Here is a 10,032-nt window from a genome sequence, read left to right on the forward strand (position 1 = left end):
ATAGAGAAGAAAAAGATATGACACTTGAATTACAGTGTTTGGGCAGCACAGGCATTGCAGGTACATTCAGTGCATACAGGTAAAGATGAGTTAAACCAAGGAAAACCACTTTGGTCCTAAAACTAAAAACTGAACATTTTGATTTTTCTGAATCAAATTTCCTTCTTATATTCCAGGCCAGTATTGATTACAATTTTTTTTTTTTTTTTTTTTTTGCACAGATATTTTCCAAAAAGGTTTATCCAAACTCAGTAAAAGAGTAAGTATTTGACTCAAATCTTTAATGAATGAGTCAAAATATAGGTAAGCTAAATGGTAATTTTGTATTTGCAAATCTGGATCTTACAGTGATCCAGTACCAAAGATCTGGGCAAGGGTTTGTCCATGTGCCAGTCAGTGCAGGCTCAGGTTGTCAGGGAGGTGAATCACCTTATGACTCAAGAAACAAAGATCTCCTCAGTACACATTATAAGACCTTGGTAAATTGTTTTATCTTCCTGTTTTCAATAAAAATTGTCTTTGAAAAGTGGAATGGCAATTTAATCTCTTCCTCTTAGGAATATGATGATAAATTCATCCATGTTTGTAAGATGCTGAGGTGTTAAGGTGCTTTGGAAATACATACAAATACACTGTGGGCAATGTGCCTGTAGCATGCATACAGAGGACAGCTCTCAAGTCTCTGATGCTGAATGTGTATTAAAATAAAAGTCTTTTGACTGTAAAATCCACTCTAGATCAATTATTCATATATAAATAACTGCTATTGGACATGCAAAGTTATTAAAAATAGTAGCAAAGTAATGTTTTTCTTGTGTTGTTTCTGGGTTTGTATATCTGACTTGTTTTCTTTAGTTAATATATTACTGAATAAAAATTACCATGGTAGGCTCTAGGTGCACCATCAACAGGCTGATCAAGGAACCAGAGAAATTCATGTGTAACAGTTTTATAACTGCAAAGTAGCCTCAACTGGGTGAGTACTAGGGGATGGACAGCAAACAATGGCCAGGCTTGAACACACTTTCTAATGGCATCTCCCATTGCCACTGTCAGAGGCAGAATGAAAAGAAATACACCTATTTTCCTTTTAAGTCTTCTCAGTTATGCTCTACTGCCATGCAACAGGTGCTTTCAATTTTATTATGCCCAGATCTGAAAACTGAGCAAGAGTATTGCCAGTGATTGCAAATAGCTTTCTCTATCACCTTCAAGAAGTTGCCTAGTCTCATTTCTAGGAGATTGTATGGGATTTGCACTTTTTACAGAGGAAAAGTCTGAAAGCATCTGAAATAAGCAAGTCTTAATGGAAAGTAGTCAGCCTTAACACTATGTTAACCATTATGGTTTGCACTTTCTTACATTCATAGCTGCGTAACCATTAGGAAAAAAATTAACGCAGCCCTTGGGTCATTGGGGATTTTTGCTTTTTGCCATCAAAATCAGAATGTATTTCAATTCAACAGAGTATCAGTAGTCTCAAGGTGATGGGATACACATCTTGTAACCATCCCACAATGAAACATGCATGTCCACGGCCCACTCTGACAGAAGTCTCACCAGACTCAGCTCTTATTTCGTTCTATCACCGTTTGTGATTCACAGAGTATCTCTGTAATTGTTTTTATCAATACAATTTCTTCAGAAGGAAAATATCACTAGCGTGTGTGAAAACTACTTTGGCATCATCCTTAACATTTCATTTCTGTAAGAAAAGCCTGTGGAGACATTTTTAACAGGTGCATAAGTCCAGTGGAGAATAAAAATGACAGTTCTAATATGTGACAGACTTGCAGCACCTTACAGTACTTTATATGTGTGCATTTCAGCATAATATATCACAAGCTGCGCCATACCAGATACCATAAATGTTGCAGACAAAATCATCCACAAAAGTTTCACCTCAGAAGTTCCACTAGCTTCATAATGGACACCATGAGCTAAGAGCTTTCAGGACAAAGTTAGCATATATAATGAAACATCTAAACACAATGTGCCCTGATTTCCTTTATTCTGAAGTACAAAAAAAGTTAACTATGTTGATTTTTAATTTTGCATTCAATTGAGCTCTCTGTTGAAATTATCTGTGACTAGATTGACTCACTGGATATTTTAAGCTCCTGAAACTATAGCTCGTTACTTCGCCATTTTTCCTTAAAATTATTTCCATGATTAAATTTAGCTAGAGTTAATGTATTTTCAGTTGGAACAGGCCTTTGGCACTAATATTTGATGACAGGCATGAATTTTATTTACAGCATTACTTCTTTCTTCTTTTGTCCTCAGTAAGTACTTTTAAAGAGAGTCGCCCATGTGGAACCCCTGGAGTACGAACATGAAGAAGTGAGGAGTGAGTCTAGGATTCACAGTAAAGCCCACAAGCAATATTCAAGAGAACAGGGCTGAGGTGAAAAGTTCATGTAAAACTAGGCAATATGGCAAATTCTTGGCAATATATTTTGCCATGTTTTGATTTGCAGGTGAAAAGAGAAAGAGAAGGTTAAACTGCAATTAGACCTTTTCTTTGAAGTGTGGAGAGGGGGTGTGGTATGAGGAGATGAGAGGGGAAAAAGAGAGGAAAGAAAGAAAAGTCTAACTCTGGAAAGTGTTTTAGACTTAAGGATCATCCATTCAAGGCATTACAAGAAAAATCAAGTGCACACAAAGTTATAGAGTCGGATTCTACATCCCCAGTGATAAATGAACAGTACCTGACTACATCAACAGCCCCTCTCAGATCACCAGGAGACATCGAAAAGGAAAGCCCAGTGGTTTAAAGGACTGGACATTGCAGTCTCATCTAACTTGTGTATTATCCAATCACATTGCTTCTGTTAATGAAAAAGGGAGCAGAAGGGGCTCAACACAGGATCAACTCTACTGGGATCTTTCCTGACAAATGGCCATTCTAACCCTAACACCTCTCAGTAATGAGGATTCAACAGCCTCCCAGCTGATACAAGTTCTTTAATTACTACTAGAAAGTTGAAATTACAGTTTTCTTAATTTTTTTGCATTTTCTCATCTTTCGCAAATGCAGAGCACACAAGCCCTTTTAATGTACCTTTTAAATATCATAGAATGGGTTGAGCTGGAAAGGCCTTTCAAATATTTCCTAATCTAACCCCCTGGGATTACCTAATCTAATCCCTTGTTTTACTGAAATTTCTTGGACTCTGTGAGGACATGGGAACCAAAATTTCTTCCACTCTGGTGAGACCCCGCTTTGAGTACTGCACCTAGCTCTGGAGTCCTTAGTACAGGAAAGATATGGACCTGTTGGAGAGGGTCCAGAGGACTGCCACAAAAATGATCAGATGGATGGAGCATCTCTCCTATGAGGAAAGGCTGACACATTTGGGTTTGTTCAGCCTGGAGAAGACTGGGAAGACTGTATTGTTGCCTTTCAGTTCTTAAAAGGGGCCTATAATAAAGATGGGGAGAGAGGTTTTAGCAGGGCCAGCTGCGACACAGAAAGGAGTAATAGTTTTAAACTAAAAGAGGAGAGATTCAGGCTGGAAATGAGGAACAAATTCTTCACAATGAAGGTAGTAAAATACTGGCACAGGTTGCCCAGAGAGATGCTAGATGTGCCATTCCTGGTGACATTCAAGGCCAGGCTGGATGAGGTTGTGAGCAACCTGATCTAGTTTAAAATGTTCCTGCTCATTGCAGGGGATAGGAGTAGACATACTTTGAAGGTCCCTTCCAACCCAATCTATTCTATGATTCTATGATTCCTTTTATTTTCAGAGTGACTGGTTTATCTTTATTAGCTGGAATCATGTGAGTCCTCCTGATTGCCCTTCTCACTCTATAAATCAAAGACGTAGAAAATTTAAGAGTATGAATAGAGACTCTACCTTGCTGTTCTTTTGCTTTTGCAGTTAACTTCAAATTATTTATATTATTATATTTACTGTTGTTCTTTTTCTTGTTGTCTGCTTGTATTTGCTTGGCCCAATACACATTCTCACTTATCCTGCATAGAACTTTTAGAGAACACTAGTAATTTCTTAGTGTAAACACAGCTAATAGCATTCTATTTCATTCTTTTCATAGTTCAGCTATGCAAAGTACCTCAGTGAAAAGAACAACCCAGCTAACTTCACAAGGATGATTAATATAAAAGCCAATTCACAGAATTCCACAACAACAGTCTTTTAGGAAATCTTACAAGTAATAATAGAACAAATTTCAATTTCATATTTTTTTTTCAGTCTTGGGTATTTTGTACCACTTTAATAGATTTTTCTCTCATAAATATTTTATTTTTTTATGATGAATACCACCCTAGATATATGTGAGGTAATGTCCATGTGTAAGGCAACAGCAGTTATTTCTGCTCCAAGGCTTTTCAGGTGGTCCTAGATGGCTCTTTGCAGCTGGCATAAGCTGAGTTATTTTAGGACTTCTTCTTGGGGGGAGCTTGAGTTGACTTGTGGGCTCATATAATGAACTTAGGGTAGGCATTTCCAGAGTACCAGCTCCAAATGGTTTGTCTGTAACCTCACTGCAGTGCAGATATATTACCAGGACAATTAAAAGCAGAGCCAGAGGCCAAATTTTGTGCTATACTGTCATTAATTTAATGCATGGATGGTACTGTGGCAACTCTCAACTAAGAACATGAGTTAAATGCAGTGAAAACATAACCTAACAGCCAGCTTATACACTTATTGATATGACAGACATGCACTCTCTAACAAGTTAGCCAACACTTGCAAAGAGCATGTTTTTCAACAAGGTACTCTGTGGTGAAACCAACCAAGGGTGAGGTTTTAGTTAACGTTCAGATGTATATGTTGCACAGGTAACTTTCAAATAGCCCTTCAAGAAATCAAACAGGGTCTTTAGCAATAGGACAAGGGATAGAAGAAGGCAGATTCAGTCTAGATACAAGGAAGAATTGTTAGAAAATGAGGGTGGTGAAACACTGGCACAAGTTGCCCAGAAAGGTTGAGGATGCCCACCCCTGGAAACATTAAAGGTCAGGATGGATGGGGCCCTGAACAACCTGATGTAGTTGAAGATATCCCTGCTCATTTGGTTTAAACCCAGCCAACCAAGTATTATGCAGCCCCTCGCTCATCCCCTGCCCTTTACCCCTTCCGAGGCAGGATGGGGAGAATCGAAAGAGTGTAAAACCTGCAGGCTGAGATAAGAACAGTTTAATAACTAAAGTACAGTATACTACTAGTGCTACTACTACTACTAATAATAATAATAATGTTAAGGGAAATAACACGGGGAGAAAATATAAAATCAGAGAAGGAAAGGGAAAAGAAAACCAACAATAAACACAAGTGATGCACAATACAATTGCTCACCACCTGCTGACTGATACCCAGCCCGACCCAAGCAGTGACCTGGGCCTTCCAGGTAACTCCCCCCCAGCTTCTATACTGGGCATGACGTGCTGTGGTATGGAATACCCCTTTGGCTAGTTTGGATCAGGTGTCCTGTCTCTTCTTCCTCCCAGCTTCTTGTGCCCCTCCTCACCGGCAGATCATGAGATACTGGAAAGTCCTTGATTAGGGCAAGCATTACTTAGCAATAACTAAAACATCGTGCCTTATCAGCACTGTTCTCAGACTAAAGCCAGAACACAGCAGTGCACCAGCTACTACGAAGAAAATTATCCCAGCTGAAACCAGAACAATAATCTTTAAAGGTCCAATCAACCCAAACCATTCAATGATTCCATAATTCTATGATTCTATGAAAATTTGAAGGAACTTTCCCTGTAGCCACGTCCAGTCCATTAATAACTGGCAAAAATAGAACATAGAATCATAGAATCATAGAATAGTTAGGGTTGGAAAGGACCTCAAGATCATCTACTTCCAGCCCCCCTGTCATGTGCAGGGACACCTCACACTAAACCATATCACCCAAGGTCATCTTTTATAAGATGACTGTAATCTGCCCAAAAAAACAGTTAAGTTCCTGTTGCTGCATTTCCAGCTGATAATCACCCCAAATCCCACCAATCTGAGTTCACTGTTATGATTTCCAGCCTGAACTTCAGAGCAGCTGATATCTGGCTTTGTGCCTGCATTTTCTTCTCCCTTAAAATGGAGATCTGTGGAGACAGTGTTCTCACAGGAGAATGCATAATTAGTACATAAAATCTGAGTAATCCTGAAAGATACAGCAAGGCCATGAGAGGCCCGAAGAAGCTTAAGCAAGCAAGATAAGAAGAAGCTGGAATTCACTGAGTTAATGAGAACTGTGGACTGTCGGCAAGCTTTCGAGGTAGAGTTCTCACACCTGTGTTTAACCAATTATATGTTAGTCACTAAGGGTCTTCAAGACATGTATCCAATCATAATATGCCAAATCACTGTAAGTGCACGTAAGAAATAGTATATAAGGAGTTAAGGCTTTGCAATAAATTTGGCAATCACTTGATCACATTGATCGTCTCTGCATTGTCCATGACTCCCGCGTCAACAGAGATCTCTTTTTCTTGCTCAGCCAACCTACTGACTTTGCATAGAGGCATACAAAATAATTTTAAGCATATTAGCTCATGGACCTAAATTGTGACAGAAAAAAAGAAAATTAAATCACAGAATAATACTTTTTTTTTTTTCTGAGACAGGAAATGTCATATTCCTTATTCTACTACCCCTTAAAAGTTACACTGGACTGTAGCATTGCAGCTGACACTGGACTTGACAAACTACAGTAAGAACAGCACAGATTCATTCCATAGCCCAAGCTGTGGCTTTTCAAAATAATCTTCCTTTTGAACACAGTTCAGTTGTCCAGCACTGATGAAGACTCGTGGATGAAAAAACTGCTAATATTTATGCTTCTGCCAGACACAACTGTAAACAAGGAGAGGAGTGGCTAGAGAGAAGCGCTGCAGAAAGGGATCTGGGGTTGCTGGCGGACAGCAGGCTCCATGTGAGCCAGCAGTGGGCTCTGTCAGCCAAGAGGGCAAACCACACCCTGGGGTGCATCAAACACAGCAGATCTGGTCAGTCGAATGAGGTGATTATCCCGCTGAGTACTGTGCCGTTCTGGGCCCCCCCAGTTCAAGGAAGATGTGTGTGAAGGTCCTTGACTGACTCCAGAGAAGGAAGGGAACAAAGCTGGAAGGAACGTCGTTGTGAAGAGTGGCTAAAGACTGGGCTTCTCTAGTTTGGAGAAAAGAGGGGTGACCCCATTGCTTTCTATGGCTTCCTTAGGGACGAAGTGGAGAGGGAGGTGTTGATCTCTTCTCTCTGGGATCCAGTGACAAGACACACGGGAATGGCTCAAAGCTGCTCCAGGGGATGTACATTTCTCTACCAAGAAGGTGGCCAAACACTGGAACAGGCTTTCTAGAAAGGTGGTCGATGTGCCAAGATTGTCAGTATTCAAGAGACATTTGCACAATGCCCTTAAAAACTTGCTTTAACTTTTGGTCAGCCCTGGGGTGGTCAGGCAGTTGGACTAGACGATTGTTGCAGGCCCCTTCCAACTGAAATAGTCTATTCTGCTCTGTTCTATTCCACCAGCTGCACAACAGAGCAGTCATTTGTTTGTACCCACCTGAACACCCTCTGACATGTAAGTTTTCAGAAACAGTCACCCTGCCCTGAAAAAAGGCCTACAGACAACTTCAGAGCAGCCTCAGTTGCTACGCAGAGGAACATAACAAGAGTTGCTCGGCCACTCCTTGTTACATACACATAAAAGTCAGTATTTCATGCTGTCAGGCAGTAACAAAACGCCTGTGTTCAGGGCAAGAATCCGGTCTGGCTTTTTTACAGCTCTGCCAATCCCACTGGTCGCAGCTCGGCAGGCTTACTCATTTCTACAGCTGCAGCTGACACCTAGAAAGTTAAACAATCCAGGCGCTCCAGAAAATAAAAAGCAGGCAGATAGCAGACAGGAGAGTGGATACAGGGGAAAGAGCTGGAGAGAGACAGATAAGGAGAAAGCAGCTGAATGAGTGAGAGGAGGTAGTAAAGCAAAATAAAGGGCAGGGAAGGGTTGCTCCTGGTAGTTATAAGGGCCTAAACAGCTTGAATTTGTCTAAGGAGCGTGACAGGAGGCACAGAGAATCAAAAACACAGTGAACGTGCAGGGGGAAAACAACTTCTCCATTCTAAAAGTGCCAACTGTTTACTTAAAGAATCAAAGCCTGTCGCTAAATGTACTCCTCGGTCTGTTCATTTCTGCTCCCAAGGGCCCTGGTCCTGCACGCACGTAAAGCTGGCAACTGCACCTAACACAACCGCTCTGGTAATAAGGGCTGTCCGAGGGTTAGGAACCCTCTCTGTGATGTGCATATTTTTTCACAGCATATGCATTAAACATTATATATTTTGAATAACTAAATGTAATTTTGATATATTCATGCTCAGCCTTGATACGTGACTTCCTACTGGGAACTTTTACCCAAAATCAAGTGGCAGCTGGGGACACATTGCAGTAAAGAATCTTTAAACAATGCAGAAAAGACCAATGACGTAATTTCAAAAAATGTGAAATATCTGCATGATAGCCTCATACAAATCCAATAATTTCAACATTTCATTACTAAATATGTGCACTGGATTTTCCACCTTAGCACTGTTTGCTAGGTACTGCACTTGTCTCGGTTGATTTAGTCACTTGTCTAATGGAAGAAACTGTACTTTTCCGGCAACAAAAAACAAAACTCACAGCTGCAGTAAAGTTACCTTTGCTTTTGTCAGAAGTGGAGATGGATTCTGCTGGCCTGATCTAAAGCACGTCCTTGTCTCCACCCCAGGGAAGCCTGCAGTTGCTTGGCCCTGCTATAAAGCATTACTTGGCATGAGGAGGGAGTGGCAGGCAGAGCTGAGCGAAAGAAAGGTTTCAGAGTCACCAAGTCACCGTCCCTTCAGCCAAGGTCACTCTGTGCAATGGCATCTCACTAGAACACCCCTGCTGAAAACTATTAACCCTGAAAGTAAACACTCTCCCTGCTGAGAATAGTCAGGTTGGTTTATATGATGATGTATTTGCTCTTAAAAGCTTATCAAAAGAATTTAGACATAGATGTTTGAGAAAAGCGCAATCTGGAGCATGCCTCCCACCTGACAAAGCCCCTTTCCTCACCAGGCACCAAAGAAGGGTTCAGCTCCTTTTATGGTTTGAAAAGCAAAGATGAACTTCCTCTTTGTTCTGTTTGGTGAACTCTGAACTGCTGCTGTCTCAAGGGGGAAAACAAAGATACAATGCTTCATGGATCCTCCTGTGCAAACTGACTGTAGTGGCAGAACTGCAGCTTGGCTGTGGGACGAGGAGTGTTTAGCAGCTGCCGGGTTAAAGCAGAGAGATAGAAAGATATTCAGAGATAGACAGAAAGATATTCAACTTCAGTGGTCAGTGATGCAATTATGTTATAAACAAATTGATCCTGTTTGATATTTATTTCATAAGGCACACTATTTCTGTAAAGTATGAACAATGAAGCTTTCCATACAACAGAACTAAGTAAAAAAAAGACCCAAACCTTTTTGTAATGGCTGAGGGTCTTGTAGGATGCTCAGGACATGTAGCTGACCCACATCATAGTTATAAGCCATGTGAGAACAGATGTCTAAGTTCTGGCAAAATAATCTGCAGAAGAGCTTCTGCCTCTTTGCAGCTACTGAGCTCTGTGAAAAAGAGTTTATTCTACTCATTCCCCTTTAAATACATAGGTAACTTTGAAGGGACATCATGCTAACAATTTTTCAAATGAAAATAAAATATATTCTTACTCTATCGTATCAGCAATAAAAATTGGTTAATAGTTGTAAATATATATATTTACTACCATCTCATTGGATAGGCAACCAAAAACTCTTTTAGAATTCCACAAAGCAATGTACACATTGAGAAGAAAGTTGACAATTAAGGTTGTTCTCTTACAGCCTTCTGATGTAAAGAAATCCTTTCAAGTTATGCTTAACCACTAGGCTTGGAAAGGTAATATACAGATAGAATCAGAATCTACTTCTGATCATCAAATCACCAAATTAAAAGTAGTGTAATATAAAGGCTCCCTGAGACAAGCTCTGCTTC

This window comes from Pezoporus wallicus, unplaced genomic scaffold (assembly GCF_028554395.1).
Source record: "Pezoporus wallicus isolate ANWC-B61680 ecotype Strahan unplaced genomic scaffold, APGP_CSIRO_Pwel_v1 contig_227, whole genome shotgun sequence".
Taxonomy (NCBI): Eukaryota; Metazoa; Chordata; class Aves; order Psittaciformes; family Psittacidae; genus Pezoporus; species Pezoporus wallicus.